The 18,057-nt window shown below is 49.2% G+C and overlaps 1 protein-coding gene across 1 annotated transcript in view; it reads right to left on the bottom strand.

Moving 5' to 3' along the window:
- Nucleotides 1–3,776, bottom strand: part of LOC106816543 — a 34,814-nt gene extending 31,038 nt beyond the window's left edge. The window contains exon 1 of the mRNA XM_014821168.1: nt 3,711–3,776. The gene's annotated coding sequence lies outside the window, so the exon portion shown is untranslated. The remainder of the gene's footprint in view (nt 1–3,710) is intronic.
- Nucleotides 3,777–18,057: the final 14,281 nt, after the last annotated feature.

Here is an 18,057-nt window from a genome sequence, read left to right as displayed (position 1 = left end):
CGTAAGCCATGTGGTAGACATTAGCCAGCAACGGTGTATATTACAGCTATTAGAATCAAATGCTCATGCGTTTGCGACTTCAGATAAGGAGATAGGAAGAACAAACGTCATGGAGTTTCAAATAAATACGGAAAGTAATCGAGCAATTCGTACGAAGCCGTAAGGATTATCAGCAGCACATGCACAAATAGTACAAGCAAAAGTTGACGAACTGTTAGCAGCAGGAATAATAGAGCCGTCTCAGTCACCGTGGGCGGCAGGCGTCTTGTTAGTGCCTAAGAAGGATGGAGAGTGGAGAATGTGCGTTGATTTTCGGAGATTAAACTCAATTACAATTAAAGATAATCATCCTCTCCCGTTAATCGATGATGTGTTGCATCAGCTGTGTGGGCGCGAGTATTTTCAACTTTAAATTTGCGCTTGGCTTATCATCAGTTACCCATTGCGCCGCGAGATAAACATAAGGCTAGTTTTGTTACAATGGGGGGACAATGGTAACATCGGTCTCTGCCATTTGGATTATGCAACGGGCCTTCTGCGTTTCAGAGCCTGATGCATTCCGTGCTGCAGGGATTTGTGGGTAAATTTGTCATTGTATATATTGACGATATCGTTGTTCATAGCGTCGATTTCGATTCACACGTAACACATCTGTTGCAGGTATTCGCGAGGTTGCAATCTGCTAATTTGAAATTGAAACTGACTAAATGTTGTTTTCTTTGCGAATCTATTCAATTTCTAGGGCACGTAATCGACAGCACAGGAATTACCCCCGACCCAAGTAAGACTCGTGCCGTACTTGATTTCCAGCCTCCCGCGACGCCTACGGATGTTAGACGCTTCCTTAGGCTAAGTGGGTATAACCGTAAGTTTATAAGGGGCTACCCTGCCATTGCACGCCCTCTCACGCTGCTTACTGGTAAATCAGTAACGTTTAAATGGACATCAGAAGAGCAGAAGGCGTTCGAGACGCTGAAGAATTCTCTTACTTCCGCTCCGGTTTTTGCATTAGCTTCACACGATTTTTCCTTGTATTGTGATGCTTCAACTCATACAATAGCTTCTGTTTTGACGCAGGTTGCGGGGGATGGTAGGGAGCATGTCATTTTGTATCTTAGTAAACAGTTAGTGGGAGCACAACTACGATGGGCCATTTTCGAGAAAGAGGCTTACACGGTAGTTTATTCACTAATACGATGGAGACATTTTCTTCTAGGTCGTAGAATGATAATTTACGTCGATCATAAACCTTTACGATATCTAATAACAGCGAAAACATTAACTAACGCCCGCTTGCAGAGATGGACAGTAGTATTATCCGAGTATGACCTGCATATAGAGTTCAGAGCGGGCCAGTACAATGTGCAAGCAGATGGCGCTCAGTCGGCTGGCAACAAACCCAGCTCGTGGAGAGTCTAACAATGAGAGTGAGAGTGAGAGTGTGGGTGACGCACGTTTGGCGATCGATGCAGTCCCAGCTAGGAAGCAGGTGACTCGGGGATCGGGACTCGGCCCCTTGATAGGCGCGACTCCACCACCTCCCGGCGCCAGTGCGCCGGTCCCAATAACATTTGTGGGTAGTGGACGTGGGCGCCCCCGGGCGAATGCATGGAGTCGGTCGGAGGTTCGGCGTCACCACCATGGATGCGGTCACGCAGACGACCTGCGAGGTCTGCAATTGCACTCACCCGGTGCAGGCCATGTCCCCGCGCAGATGCCCGTGGAGCGCATGGCACGAGCCGTCCCTGTCCACGCCACCGTCGTCGATGCGGTACAGTACCCCGGACTCGCCCCCACCACCATATGAGGAGAGGATGGCGAGTACCGAGTACCCGCCACCACCACCGCGATACGCCATCTCCGCAACGGGCGACGACGACGATGACGGCGACGACGACGACAACGGCGACGACAGGCCTCGCCAGCCAATCTATGTAATAGTAATCCCTACATAACCGCCCCACTCCCTCATAGCCCCTCTGGTCGCCCCCACAGTCAAACGGTACCCCCCTCCCCTTGAACCCCCACCTCTCCCCTTCCGCCCTCCCGCGCTCTTCTCCATCTCGCGCTCTCGCTTTCCTATTCCGCACTGGTTCCTCACGCTCTCCCCTTCTTCCAAAACAGTATGTTCAGTATTTGTAGTGTAGTCTAGAGTAGCGGAAAACATTAGTATATCGTATATTGTGTAGTGAAGAAATTGTAGTAGTAGTTATGAAGCTGTGCCGCGAAACAAAATAAAAATATATAAATAGGGAAAAAGCAAATAAAAACAATAAATAAATAGATGTTGTTTACGATACGATCACTAATCGAAAGGCGGTTGTAGCCTGCGTACCTATACGGTATTAGTTATTTTTTCTGTGTAAAGTTGCCAGTGTGCTACACGGTATTTTAAATGGACTTTTACTTGCACGGGATATTTATTTGCAAGTAGCGCGTTATACATCGTTTCGGTTACTGGCGGCACCTAGACGTAATGATAGCAACGGTTTTCGTTCGAGACTGCCAGTCCGGTTTTGATTCATTATAGGGGAGTTGCGCTTGTTCTGCTACGTCACCAATCGATTGTCTCCCCGGGCGAAATTTCGATCTCCATTGACAGCAGCCAGGGGGCTGCAACGTGACGATGGGCCATCGTCTCGGTAGGAGGGGAGGAATGTAAGCGGGCGAAGCCCACACACTATGGGAAGCATGGGGCGATGCGGGGAAACGCAACCTTGGCGCCTCCGTGTCGGAAGAGATGTCACAACAGGCTGTGAGTGGACGCTAGATCAAGCAAGCCGAAACGCGGGAGAGGACGCAGTGAGCGAAACGCACGGCTAAGGTTCCTCGGGAGCTGGTGGATTGTGACAGCCCAAACACCGACCAGATGACCTATGACATCAGGGCCAGAATCGGACCATGGAGTCGAGCCAAGTGCGGAAACGCGTATACCCCACCTTATTCGGTAGCGTAATGTAGCAGTTGTAATACTCACCCCACCGTATTTAGTATGGCCGGTTGGCCAGAAATGGGGAGCTAAAATAAGGACTGTGACGTAGGAGGGGGAACGCATTATAAATAGTGGAAGCCGCCGCCTCTCGGGGCTCTTTGTACAAGACACCCGCTGAGAAAGGTGTAAGTTGCGTGATACGGGTGCTATGCAGTAGAACGCTCTTTCCATCGGGCTAGTACACTGAGACTCAATGTATTGTATTTAGAGATTAGTAAAAACACTAGTGAACGTATGCTTTGTAATATAATATAATATAGGCGGCACAGACAGCGAGTACTATGTATGGATTACTTGCTGCCAGCGGTCTTGTTGTCAATGCAAACAACATAAATTCAGAGCGCGTAAGTTTATCCGATTACCGTGATCGATTCGTAGCAATCAGAACGATAAACTATGTAAACTATTTATTATAGTCCAGTATGGAAGTCAAGTTTCGAAGCCAGCCAGTTCCTGATTTTGGAAATTTTTCCTGCAACTAATATAGACCTAAGAATAAAATCCCCCAAGGCATTAGCCATTCCCAGTCAAATATTTACCGGCCACTGACTGGGAACCGGCCTTACTTCCAACACCGTATTAAAGCATTAATTATTTCCATCGGTGAGCATCGTTAATTAGTAATATGCAAACTCCGGCAATACACTCAAAGCCTGTCTGAATGCATAGCAGGTTACTGGTAAACACTATGTACCTCTAACGTACGGAAATCAATTACCGATTGTTGTTGTTGCAATCGTCATCCATCGGGGGACCGCGAGATCAGGGCAGGAAAATCTCCAAAACCGGATCGGTGGCAACGTCACCTGAAATGCGCATCACATTTGTCAGACGGTAACCGGCCACGCTCAACATACGTGCTTTGTCACCCAACACAGTTTAGCAGGGGTAGAAATTAAGTTTTGAACACGGGAGTCCAAAGGACTCCCTACCTCAAAAGAAGGGAGTTCCGCAGCAGAAATGAAGGGAGTCCGCCATCTGAAGTTCAAAATTAAAGATATTACATAACGCATGTGCTTATATTTAACATTCATGCGGGTTGCAGTTCTGCCAAATTTCTTTGGACTTTTACTGAAAAAATACGGGTAATTATCCGCCGAGGCCGTGCTCGCGAAACGAACTAGTTAGAATGCAGAAGTTTCAGGAGTCACACGGAACCCTGGCATATTGTCAATCAGGGAGTCGCGACCGTAAATCAGGAGTATTTGACTCCGGACTTCCGTTATTTTGCACCTGGTTTAAGGTGTTGTTATATATTATATATATATATACTATATATTATATTATATACTATTATATATTGAATGAAATGAGGTGGATTACATGAATCCACATGTCAACAACATGCAACAATATCAGCAACATCAGCTAGTAACATCATTCGGTCAAGCAGCATCAGCCAGTATGATGCCATCATCATCGTCATCATTCATTGTCATCATGCAGCAGCAGCAGTAACATCATCGTCATTCAGTCATTAATCAAAGATCATCCATGATCATCATCAGCAGCGCAAGCAGTAACATTCATCGTCAGCAGCACAGACAGCAACAGCAACAGCAAAACAACAACAATACAACAACAGCAGCAGCACCAGCACAGCATACAAACAGCTAGCAGTAAGTTACTGGAGGCTATATGGCATAGGGTTTAGGGCAGTGGCTTCTTAACTGATGGTCACTGGCAACCCAAGTGTGTCCGTGGATGGGCTTACAGGCGGTCTATGAACCCAGTCCTAGGGCGGCACTCCCATTGTTAAACGGTACTGGCGGACGTGCGCTGGACAAGGCGTATATTTTAGCCAAATCATTATTTGGCACAGGCGGTATATCTTTTCGAGGCATCATTAAAGGCACAGTCGGTTATCTAGATACACACCCATCAAGCTGTATTGGACCTAATATGGCAAACAATATTGGGCCAATATCACCAGGCCAATATTGACAAATATATGGCCAGATATTTTGGTCCAATATGCCCATATTAGCAAAACAATTGGCCAATATCACTAAGGCCGATATTGGACCAATAATGCCATATATTGACAGGACAGGACCATTATCAAAAATGTGCAATATGATGCAACAGGCGTATACTTTTTTGTTGCCAGAGTACTATTGGGGACAGGGTGTATTTTAGGCGCAAGCGGTTTGCGACAGCTGGACAAGGCGTCAGATTTCAAAGTCCCGGAGGCCACACCCCTTACCAGTCCGAAGGCGACTGCCACCCGGTTAAGCGCTATGCAAAATTGTGTGTTTATGCTGCTTTTTTGGGGAGGTGTCCTTTAGGGCCTTTTTCACCCCCAACATTCTCAAAGGGGTCGATGACTCAAAAAATGTTAATTAACCACTGAGTTAGGCAGCTAGTTAGGCCTTACTGGGTTGCGATTAGGGGTTAGCAGTTTGTGATTAGGCATTGAAGGGGTAGGGATTAGGGTTATAGAGGTCAGCGCCGGGGGGCGGTCACTCACCCACAATTATGGTACCGGGAAGGTATGTGCCCTGCGAAGTCAAAATGCTAGCCTCTGGGAATAAACTCGTGACTGAAAATGGGGGTCTCTGGAACTCAATATTTGTTGAATGGCGGAATGAGCTGGACCATGCCATCCATCCATATTGCGACATGCCGATTTGCATGCTGCGTTCACCGGCCCCAGCTTCAACTATATTGAGTACGATTGCACTGCGAATGGAAATGTTAAAAAAACTCAGGGCTCTCCGGAAACGGCAAAAATTAAGATCTGCACATGGTAACTAATCTTTGATGTATGCTCTGCGAACGAAATATTCTTAAAAAAATGCCGATGCACTGGACACTGAAAGTTTAGGGTTGAAAACTGGGGTCTCTCCGCGGCACATAAGCTACCTAGCTCTAGTAACTATACGCTCTTAGTAACTATTATGCTCCTAGTGCTGGGCGCAGCGGCAACCGTAACGCGGGCTATAAGTTACTAGAGCTAATTTCAATCAGGTATACGTGCGTGGTTCTAGGACAATATTACCCCCGGACATTCACCCCCGCGACATAATTACCCCGGACAATTACCCCCGACAATTACCCCCATGCCATCTTACCCCCATGCATTCACCCCGCCGGACAATTACCCCCGGACAATTTACCCCCGAGACATTTACCCCCCCGGGACATCTACCCCCCGGACATTTACCCCCGGACATTTTACCCCGGGAACAATTACCCCGGACATTTTACCCCCGCGACATTTACCCCGGACATTTACCCCACGGACTATTTACCCCGGACATTTACCCACCGCGACAATTACCCGGACATTTTTACCCCCGGACAATTACCCCCCCGTAATTTTACCCCCGGACAATTTACCCCTCATGCATTTTACCCCCCGCGACCAAATACCCCCGACATTTTACCCCCAGACAATTACCCCCATCGCCATTTTACCCCTCAATGCCATTTACCCCCCCCCCCCCGGACAATCACCCCGGCGCTTTACCCCCGGACAATTACCCCCCGGACAATTACTCCACGCGACATTACCCCCCCGGAACAATTACCCCCGGACAATAGCGAATTGTTTCATGTTTATTCAAACATTGACCGTCATATGCGCACATGCGCAGTTTAACGGTGGCAGCAAGCAGATGCCTTATATTGTTCGATACAAGCACACGCACGCACCGCACGCAACGCTGTACGTTACACACGCAACGCACGCACGCACACATACACACACGTTGCCTACCTGCACACACGTTGTACCTGCACACGCACACACGCACGCACGCACGCATTCCGGGGGGTAAATATCGGGGGGTAATTTGTCCGAGGGGTAATTGTCCGTGGGTAATTATCGGAGGCCGTGATTGTCCGGGGGTAAATGTCCGGGGGTAAATGTCCGGCGGTCGGTTATTGTCTGGGGGGTAAATGTCCGGGGGTAATTGTCCGGGGGGGTAATTGTCCGGAGGTGATTGTCCGGGGGGCCTTCTGTGAATGGCCATGGGGGGTAATGGCCATGGGGGTAATTGTCGGTTGGTAATTGTCTGGGGGCGTAATTGTCCGGGGGGGTAAATAGTCCGGGGCGGCTAATTTCGGGGGGTAAATGTCCGGGGCGGTAATTGACTCGCGGAGGGTGATGTCCGGGGATTTGTGAAATGCATAGGAGGTAATGGCCATGGGGGTAATTGGTCCGGGGCGCGTAATTGTTCGCGGGCGGTAATGTCCGGGCCTGCGTAATTGTCCGGGGGTAAATGTCCGGGGGTTAATTGTCGGGGGCGTAATTTCCGGGGGGTAATTGTCCGCGGGGTACAATGTTCCGAGGGCGTAATTGTCCGGGGTGGTAAATCCCGGCGGCGTAATTGTCGGGGGTAATTGTCCGGGAGGGTAAATTGTCGCGCGGGGTAAATGTCGCGGGGGTAATGTGTTCCGGGGGGGTAAATGTCCGGGGTAATTGTCCGGGGGCCGTTAATGTCGGGGTCATGTGAATGGCATGGGGGCGCTAAGATGGCATGGGAAATTTGTCCGGGCGGTAATGGTCGAGAGGGTGGTAATTGTCCGGCGGGGGTGATTTGTCCGGGGGGGTATTTGTCCTAGATACGACGTGCGTGTACCTTGCGCCCGTTGTGCACGCGGTACACGGCCACGTATTACGCACCGTACACGACAGTACACGCTCGGGTTACACGGAGATACACGCAGTAACAACGCGGCGTACACGCACTACACGCGGGTACACGGCAGATACACCGCACTGTACACGCACGTACACGCGGTACACGCCACGTACACGCCGGGTAACACGCAGATACACTGCACGTACAAACAAGCTAAACGCACGTGCACGCGGCCGATACACGCACGTACACGCACGTACACGCGGGTACACGCACAGACGTACACGCACGCACAGCAGATACACGCCACGCTAAGCACGCGGCGTACACGCACGTTACACGCGGGTACACGAGTGCCACGGCAGAATACACGCACGTATCACGCGGGTACACGGACGTACACGCGAGTACACGCACGTGCTCGCGGGTTACCGCACTTATACACGCACTACACCGCGTGCCTGTCACACGGAAATACAGCACGTACACGCGGGATACACGCACGTGCACGCTGGGTACACGCCACGTACACGCCACTGCACGCGGCGTACACGCACGCTGCACGCGGCGTACACGCGATGCACACGCGTGCACACGCAGCCGTACACTCCACGTACACGCGGGTAACACGCACGTACACGCAGTATACGCACGTACACGCACGTTACACGCGGGTGCCACGCGGGCACACGCACGTTACACGCGGTACACCACGGTACCCCCCTTTCCTTCTCTATTTCCCATTTCCTATTTAGACTTTTAAAATAGGAATACGTGATCGGAAACCCATTTCCATTTCCTATTTAGACTTTTAAAATAAGGAAACTCGGGATCAGGAAACCATTTTCCTATTTTCTATTATTCATTTTAAAAAATAGGGAAATAGGTTCGAAACCCACGCGTATGTACCGTGATTCGAATCCCTTACGGATTCAAGGATGAGGCATGAGCGAGATTGATACCTCCTGTCATTTTCGTAAATGCTGGGGTAGCCCCATCGAGAGGGGTGTTTGTTGAGCGGTGTTGTCTAAAATAATTTCTAGCAAGAAATCTGTCATTTGTTGTCAGCGCAGGCCTAGACAAAAACGTCTTTTAACGAGAGTAACTCACCTTGTTTTGACTCTTCTTTCTATATCTATGCTGTTTCTTTTCCGATCTTCAACGCCTCAAACCACCATTTTAGTTAGTAGTAGTAGTACACCTTCCTTACGTCAAAGTTGCACGTGACTGGCGCAAACACACTGCAGCGACAGCGGAGGACCGACGTTTGCGTCAAAGTTTCACTTAAGCACTCGCCACAGTGACAAAAACTTAATGCTGCTGCTTTTTAAACAACATGGCAGCAAAAACTCTCTTCGTATAAGCGATAAGATAATAATAGGTAAATATATACGCAAGCATTAATCATGTAAGGCCTACTGCTACGTAACTGACACTGGCGTGTCTAACTTGACACAGCTTGCACGCTTTTGGCTTGACTAGTCGTTCGCGGCCCCATTGTTTGTGAACATGCGGCACGCAGTTTATGCGCCGTGAGACCAGTCTACGTCTTGGCCTTAGCATTATGGAGTTATTTAATGTACGTAATCGTTATGTCACGTGCCGATGGAAACAGCTGCGCATTGGCTATTTGTAAAGTGTCGCTCGCGACTGTCGCTTTGGAAAATAATAGAAACGTCCTTAAAGTATTTTTGTCGCCTGAGGTTGTCGCCGCGTCGTTGCTCGCCGGTGTGTGTGCAATGGCTCATAGAAACACATGGTCTTCAATTTTACTGAAAAGTCGTCTTGCGTTACCGGTCGGTCGCTGATCGCTGCAGGCAGTGTCTTGGCCTTTACCCGTGGCCGCATAGCACTTAAATCAACGTTGATTTAAGTGCTCTGCCCGCGGTTTCACGAGATTTCTAGATGGGCATATTTCACTCAACATACCGCGACATGTAGTAGCATTTAGCCAATGTGATGAAATGCAATGACAGAGGTACAGTCTATAGACGAATAAATATTCTGGCGAATTGTTTGTTATGTGGCGGTGGCACCGGTCACAGGCACTTGAAGCGTTTCAATAAAATCGAATGCTAAATAAATACGAAATCTATTTTAGTATTTATTACCAAATTCTTAATGTTTCTATATACTCTCTTTCACCTATTATTGCCGACAGTTTCCTGTAAATTCCGTCCAAATCCTATGTCAACATACGCTGCCGGCGGCCATTGCTCTCGCGGCTGCACTGTTGCACGCTTACACTTATATATATAGTATACACAATATATATTCAACATTTTTAGGTGCCGTGACAGTTTACTCTTTGTAACATTGTGTTGCAATTGTTGCCGTGGTCTTAGTTAGTTGTTGCCGGTTGCGCTTTAGTAGTAGTGTGATTTTGTTAATCGACGCTTGCCGGGAGGGCGGAGTACGATGCCGTCTAAGGGTGCTCGCGGGAGGCGTCATCTAGGCGTGGTAATTGCACCAGACATTGATTTTTATAGGGTCAGTGTACGGACACGAGGTGGTGGGCCGGTGGTAGTTTGACTCCACACAAAGAGTTGATGAGAACTCCCCCACGTCAACGAGAGGCGGTCGCATGGTTTGCACCGCTCGACAGGACAGCGGCAGTGAGTTCTGCGTAATCGCCGTCGGTGGCTTGGGCTAGAGTCAGCCCTGCGCCGCGCGCCAGGCGTGCTTCTGATTGGGCCGAGGAGGGCCCATACATATAAGCTGCTGGGTGTGGGTCACCATGAGGGCGACCCAGTATTTTCTCACCGTGAGGGTGATACAACGTTTTCCCATCGTGAGGGTGGGCCACACACAAGCTCTGGTGGGGGGATAGCACGGATTTCGCGTCCCCCTTCCCGATGCAGAGGTCGTTTGAGGAGGGTATGGTTAGTTCATCCCCCTTCGTGAGAGAATTTCGGAGGGAATAGGGCGTTTTCCTCGGAAAGCTGGCGTAGATATGGTTAAAAGGAATTCCTTCTCGGGTAAACCTGTTACTCCATTAGAAGGCTTCTACACCAGTTGATTGAGTCGGGTCTCTTTGCTGGGGCAAGGTTGTTAGTGAGCGACGAGGTAACGTTAGATGGATTCAGGCTTCCCCTGATAGTGTAGTGAGAGTTGTAGCCGTAGATAACCTGAAAGTCTACGAGGGTGTGAGTGCGCCTGTCTCCTGGTTGGGAGATGGGGCAGTTGGTGTTGACGCATGTGTTGGTGGAGAGTCTGGTAGTCCGGGGAACGTGGCGGGTCAAAACGCGTATGATCTGCGCGGCACGGATTCCCAGGTGAAGGATGACACAGAGTCGGACGAGATTGTTGGCTCAGGATCTTCTCGTTCTAGCCTCAAGACACAAGCGGTAAAATTGCAGCAAGTGGATGGTCCTCAGGCTGGTTCTGAGAAGGATCCTGTGAATCCGCTGGTAGCTGGGCATTTAAAAGACCGTTTGGGTGGTTTTGAGTTCTCTAACCCAGTGCAGCGTGCACCGGGCAAGATGGTAGTGAAAGCTCCGTGTCACTACGGTTATGCGTCGCCGTAGATGGTGTTGTCAGACGGAGGAGTGACTGTTGGTTCGTGGGGAGCAGGCCATATAATGGTAGCTAATTCGCGTTCGTTTATCGGCAGTCTATTCGCTTGCCATGGTTGGTAACGATTCCATGCAGTCTGTAGTTCCCGGAGTTACTATCCCGGCGTGGTTGTGTGAGACATGCCGACAGGGGGATGGTGTTGTTGTCCGGTGTGTTCTCCTCTTCCGGGGTGTTTTCTGATAATACTACCTCACCTTGTTTGAGCGCTTGGAAGCAGTGTAAATTAGGCTGGGCTGGTTCTCAGACGTGTGGTTGCCGCTATGGTCCTGCGCATCTCTGAGCATCCGGCGCTCCGTGGGGGGCCAGGATGACAGTCTCTCGCCAGCCGCTCGTTTCGGGCGGGCGCGTAGGGGCTCTTGCGGTTCCTGACCTGTATTAACGCAGACGTGGGAGCCAGGTGGCCGGCGTTGCGCGGGGTAGGGGGCGGGGTGCGGGTTCCATACTGCTACGTTCCCGTGTTGGTCGCCCAAGCGACAACCCCCTATGGTCCGTGGAATATTGCACCGCACTGATTCGAGCAGTGGCTGTTGGAGGCAACCGAGGTAGTTGCGTCACGTGTGTTCTCTAGCCGGCTGGTACCGCGCTACTCACCCACGGACGTTCGGGATTCTTACCCTTGATCAGAACGAGTTTGGTGTTTGATCTCCATTAGAGTGTCGGAGTTTGAGCCGGATTCCGGAGTTTTTCAGTAAAACTCCGGAATCCGCACCATTTGATGGTCGAGGGAGTGGTTTGTAAACTCCGACGTATTCATGAGCTGGGGCTGATATGGTTTCAGACCTGTAGGGGAAGGCTGGTATTGCTTTTGTTCACATGCTACGCGGCACGTGATGAGTGTGAGTCATTCATTTCAGGTCAGGGAGTGGGTACGGCGAGTGAAGGACAGGTCCCTGACCACCTGTAGAGGTAAGGAGAAAGAGAACAAGTTGCCACCGAACGACAGTATGTCCTGTGCGGACATGTCATCCGCCCCATCTAGGGATGAGGCAAGGCGGCCCGGGCCCGGGTATGAGTATCCGGATGGAGAAGACGCCCGCGCCAACCTTGCATGCGAGGCCCGCGCCGATAAGAGTGGAGGCACCGCTAGAGGTGCCCGCATCGTCAGAAGTGCCAGCTCAGCTGCTGGCGACGATGCGCGCACTGGAGGCGCCTGGGGCACCCGCTGAGAGCTCCATCCCGAACATCACCACCGCCGAGTTCAACGAGTTCCTGCGGATGCTGTTGCAGCCCTTTGCCGACCTTCCGGTGACCAGGGAGGCAGCGTTGGCGATCGGCGAGGATCGGCCGGAGGCAGCGATAGAAGAGAGGCGACAGGAGTCACCTCGTCGCCACCACACCCAGAGATAGATCCAGCTGGGCTCCTCCGCGCCGGGTGCCGGTGCACCGCCAGGTACGTTGTTGGGATCGACCTGACGGTCGATCTTGAAGAGGGGAGGAGTGTGGCGGTGGCACCGGTCACCACGGTTCCCAGCTAGGTAATTGTGAGGTAGCTCACTGGGAACCACAGGCAGGGTATGGGTAAATGTTCTGTGTTTGCGATTGTATAATTATTTGTGGTGGGTGTCTGGTGTCTATTAGTGTGCGTTTCCGTGCTGTTTTGCCTGCTCACCAATTGATAGATGTAGATAGTCGAGTCCCTACATGGGGGCAGCCATGTTGAGTGGGTTAGCCAACCCCTCTCGCGGCGGAGAGTGGCGCGGGAGAAATGAACAGCTGACACGCTGTGTGTGAGTCGGGAGTGACACAGCCGAGTTCGTCTCGGGAGTTGAGACTGAGGTAACACTCGAGTTCGTCTCGGGAGTCGAGTGAGGTAGGTCTCGCAGCATGTAGCTAGTTCACTCTGTATGAGCATAGAGTGGAGAGGCCGGTTGAGTTGTGTGTGGAGACTGGAGAGTATGGTGACGCTAGCGTACGTGTACTGTTGGTACAGTACCGTACAGTCACCGGTGTTCAACGTGGCTTGTGGGTGAGACCCCGCGGAGAGACAGCCACAGTTAAGAGCTTCGGTTGGTGAGTAGGCACCGTTGTATTGTCCTGTTGTTGTGGGGTGAGTAAATAATACAGTGAGTAGATTATTAAATGTACTCCTAAAATAGTAGAGAGAGAGGAGTGCCAACGCTACACGTGTAGGATAGAAACTGGCCTATGCTGTGAGAGGCCGTGCAGTAGAGAGCCTGCCGGTTATTTAGCCCTTTGTCTGGCTATGCTTATATCTGTATAGCCTTTGTTTATACACCGGGTTGACATTTATTATAAGACGTAACGTAAGGCCAGCAGAGCATGGTGGGGTGCCCCGTTGTTATGTTTGTGGTGTGTCGTCCCTCGTCTGGCATTGTTGACTAACCACGCTATCGCACCGGAGCCGGAACGAACTCTGGGTTGGGTACTACGGAGTGAGCACAGTAGCACTGAGGTGATCTGGTGGCTAGCGGAGTCAGGGTGACGACGATACGGCCATTTCAACGCATCCGGACATACTAGGTGAGTGTTCTTACCTAAGGTTATTGCTAGTCACTACGTGTCGACTGGTGGCGCCATCGGGTGTCGCGGAGAGACACAAAATGCTACAGTTATAATGCGCGTTAGGTGGCGCGCATAACAGTAGAAAATGGATATTTACGTTCTGCTTTTTTTTATTATTGTGGTTAATTTCGATTTTTTTCATCTCTTCAGTACAGCTCACTGTCTTAGAGACTGCGAGTAGGACGGATGCAATTCGTTGGTGACAGCTGATGGAGACTCGAATTTTGTAAAGGCACTTACGATGGTATTGCTATTTTGTAGAGTGAGAAAGCTCAAGAGACGAGTCAAGTGACAAGTCCCCTCCCAATCACAGGCACAGGCGCTTGGGACAGAGTCAGTAAAAACTGAAAATAACATGAACGCACATTAACAAAAACTACCCCTTTATTACTACCACTGATGTGTCACTGTGTATCAACTTGCTTTCACAAAAACTGATGTAGAACTAGCTGCTCCACCCACTCGCCGTTGCGAGTGTGCTGCGTCGCTAAGCCTATACTAGCTATAGGCTATAATATACTGATATATTAATAGTCTGAGAACAGACCACTATTAAATCCTCCATAGGATCCTATACTTAAGAATTGAATTTCAGGAGCTGAAAAATAGTATTTCGACCGTTTTCGGCCGAGTGGCAATATTAAAGCTAGGTCGCCATGTACTTCAGCTGTGCACCATGAGAGTTATGTCATATGTTGTCCAACGTTTTAAAAAAATATCGCGAATTTACTTAACCGACACACATTTGTGCTGCTGAAAAACAGGCGCACTAGTTGAATAGGGGTATTACATGTGAAAGAATTCGTTTTAAATTTAAGAGTGGTATATGCCGGGAAGCGGGCATATAACTGACGCTGCCGTGCACGGGTCCTTGAATTTCCTAAAATGCCTGCAGTTTTTAATTTTCACGTTATCTCAAGTAAACAAGTTTAGGGTTAGGGTTAGGACTGCCGGGCATTTAGAAATCAAGACCGTGGCCGCCTGTCCGCATATAGCCACAGCGTTTTAAATTACCAGTAACCACTCCCATTCTATCTCCATGTGCTAGTGTCATTGCCACATCACGAAGCTGAGCCTAAATAATGCAACCACTAAAAACCATCACGTCAGCTTCTATGTGTCACAAGCTGCAAGCCCCTCCGAATTGGTCGCCCGATGACGCGTCACATCGCCTATGCGTAACATGGGTAAATGAACCGTGTGTGATTTAATAGTATGTCACGTTCTGCTTATTAGAACTTTTTTTCACTCAGATATCTGTCATACGCAATCAATACGTTCCGACAAACTTCTGCTGGCACACGGTGTGCAAAATTTGTGGTTTAATTCGCTGTTCGAGTTTTTGAGTTTTTGGTGTTTTCTTCGACCTCCACCCTCCCCGTCTACAAAGGCCTATTCGGTGCCCGTCTGCTTTGCGGAATTGGCCAAAGTCGGTGGCATAGTTTCGAATAGTCGCCTAGAGTTGAATTAGATAAGTGGAATTACATTGAATAAAATTGCCATTCACTCTATGCGAAATCTTGATATTCTATGTGCAACATAATAAAAAATAAATTAAATGTACGCTCAAATACGAATTCTCCGTAAATTAGAATGCCAGCATGATGCGGTCATGAAAAACCACTGTCAAATTTTCCATTGATGAATATTGTTCTGAAAATAAAAGTGTTTTTTTGTCAAATTTGATCTATAACGAACGCCGACATGTCTTGTCTGCTATGCAAAAATTAGCATTGGAAGCAATCGGTTATTTTTTGTATAGTAATTGAAGGGCTGTGGGAACTTGTCCACAGTGGCGCTATTGTATTGGCCCTGGGTACGCCGACTACGGTATTCTGACAGGCGTTATATAGTTAACGCGTGTCTCAGTTGTTTGGATTCATGTGTTCGCTCCTGGCTGTTATATTAGGCAGTACGGTGATGGTCGTAGCAAATAACGGTAGTACAGTGGAAACAGAACACTGAGCATGAGGTCCAATGCTGCCTCCGCTGCCCGCTGCATGCCTGCGTTGTATTCTACCCCGCTCCATCGGGGTCTCCGGGGCCGTCAGAAAGTCCCCTTATTATTCTTTATAAAACTCCGACATGTTTTATGCTTCGTTTCATATCTAATCCGTCTGATATTACACTGGCCACACTTGCTATTGCTACTCCTCATGCGAACATCCCGCCACGAGCTCCCATTTTAACTGTAGGAGATCGCGGACGGAGCGCCCATTTTACTGTAGTGGTCCTAGGGGTACGCGACTACCGGTACAACAGGCTGTATATAGTTAACGTGTGTCCTAGTTTTTGGATTTAGTGTTCGCTCCTGCGCTCGTTATATTAGGCTGCGACGGATGATGCCGTAGCAAATAACAGGTAGTACCAGTGAACAGCAACACAGTTAGATTTAGTTAACTTACGCGTTTATTAGTTTTATTTGCTTCTCACAAGTTACAAATAAATTCCCCTGCATTCGTATATGCAGCGGCGATCCTATATCTATCCGTCTAATATTACATGCATTAACGCGTCGCCGGCTTCGTCTTGCCTCTTCTCACCGTTCGCTCTCGCTTTCGCGTAGACCTAGGCAGCCTCACGACTGTCTCCCTTCGTAGTCGCTCCTGGCACTACCTGAACTGAATCCCGTTGTCTCGCTCCTCCGTTTTATTCCCCTCTCCGTTGTTCTCCGGTCTTTCACCTACCTGAAAACCCGGCCTTTTACTCCTCCGTTATCTCTCTCCTTGAAGACCTAAACGCTTTCTCGCTCTTTTCTTCGGTCCTCGGCTGTGCTTCTTCTCTTCTTCTCTTTCTTCTCTTCTAAACTACCTGAAAAATAACTGCCTCTTCCTCTTTCTCTTCTTCTTTTCTTCTTCTCTTCTTCTTCTACCTAAACCTAAACCTGCAAAATAACGCTAACGCTGCTCGGTTCGGTGCGCCCTTAATAGTACTCTAGCCTGGGCAACGCCCCCTTAACCCGTTGCCGTTGTTTCGTTCGCCGGTGCAATGCGTTTTCACCGCTGACGCAACCGCGTGGCTATACGGGTGATTGGCATCACCTTATGCAACCCGTGCTAGTAGCGATGCTGCATCATCCTATGCAACTCGTTTACTAAGTAAATATTCCTCTCTTCGACAACTTAGACTATATTAGACTTATTCATTCTATTTCAAATCTCCTTCGTCTATGTATGCTGATTAATGAGTACATAAACGCGTTGTTACCATACTCATATATCGCGTTCTTGTTTACATTCCTTCGTTTTCCTTAGACCCCTCCGGTATGTATGATCAAGATGGCCTGCCCCAGGTGACATTCGTGATATATTTATGCTGCGTCTATATTTTTATCCTCTCATTTAGCTCAATATATGGCCTTCTTCTATCGTATACGTGAGTTCAATCTATCCATCCTTTGATCTATTCTTACTGCTTCTCTGAGTTACACACCCCCGCAAATCTCCACAACTCCCCCCAACTTCTATTAGTATCCGCCTCCGGATACGCCTTTGTAATTCAATTCTACTCTTATTTATAACTCCCTCACTTCTCCTCTGCCCTTCGCTTTTCTTTCCTCAACTCTGCCCTCCTACTTCCGTACTGTTTTAACCTTCCCCTTCTTTAACCCTTTTCCAGGGTTGCTCTCCGAGCACAGACATGTGCAGTACTGCCACCATTCTTCGATATCATTCGTGTTAGTTTTCGCGCAGCCTAGAACCGTGCTGAATGCCTGGCTCTACTCCGCTTCTCTCCTCGATGTCCTGCTGTACGATGGTAATGTAACTGCTGAAATATTTCTCTCTGCAATTCCTTAGGTATCACCAGCTGAAGTATGGGATGAGTCGGCGTGACTGGCGTCTCCCATCTTCTATACAATTTACCTTCCTGAACTTCTAATTGATTCCACTGCCCCCAGTACGCTTTTGCCTCCGACCCAATTCCTGCAACTTCTGCAAACTCAGGCCTGTCCAACGCCGCTTCTTTTCGTTCCATGAAGAAAACAATCACAGGGTCCTTATACTGTAATCTCCTAATATTTTCCGGGTTCCATACATCATGGTCTTCCCCTGATCCTCGGGATTTTCTCTGCGATCCTCTCGCTCCTGATCTCCCTCGGTCACTACCAACACCTGCCCACGCTGCTCCTTATCCTCACATGGAGAATCCTCGCGTCCCCCACTGCAGCTGGGTGGTTCATCGCTACTACTTTCTTCGTCTTCCTCCTGAACATTTCCTCTTCCCCTGAGTGCATCTCCATCGCTGGTCGGGCATTCTCTCCTCTCATTCCATGCCTGCTATCTGGGTAGTCCTCTTTAGGGCATTTCCCTACTGTCTTACGTGATAACGCATCCGCATTCTGGTGATGCTGTCCCTTCTGGTGCTCAATTTCAAAGT

The sequence above is a fragment of the Priapulus caudatus genome, unplaced genomic scaffold (genome assembly GCF_000485595.1).
Source record: "Priapulus caudatus unplaced genomic scaffold, Priapulus_caudatus-5.0.1 Scaffold1409, whole genome shotgun sequence".
NCBI classification, from domain to species: domain Eukaryota; kingdom Metazoa; phylum Priapulida; class Priapulimorpha; order Priapulimorphida; family Priapulidae; genus Priapulus; species Priapulus caudatus.
This window is presented reverse-complemented; position numbering and strand designations above follow the sequence as displayed.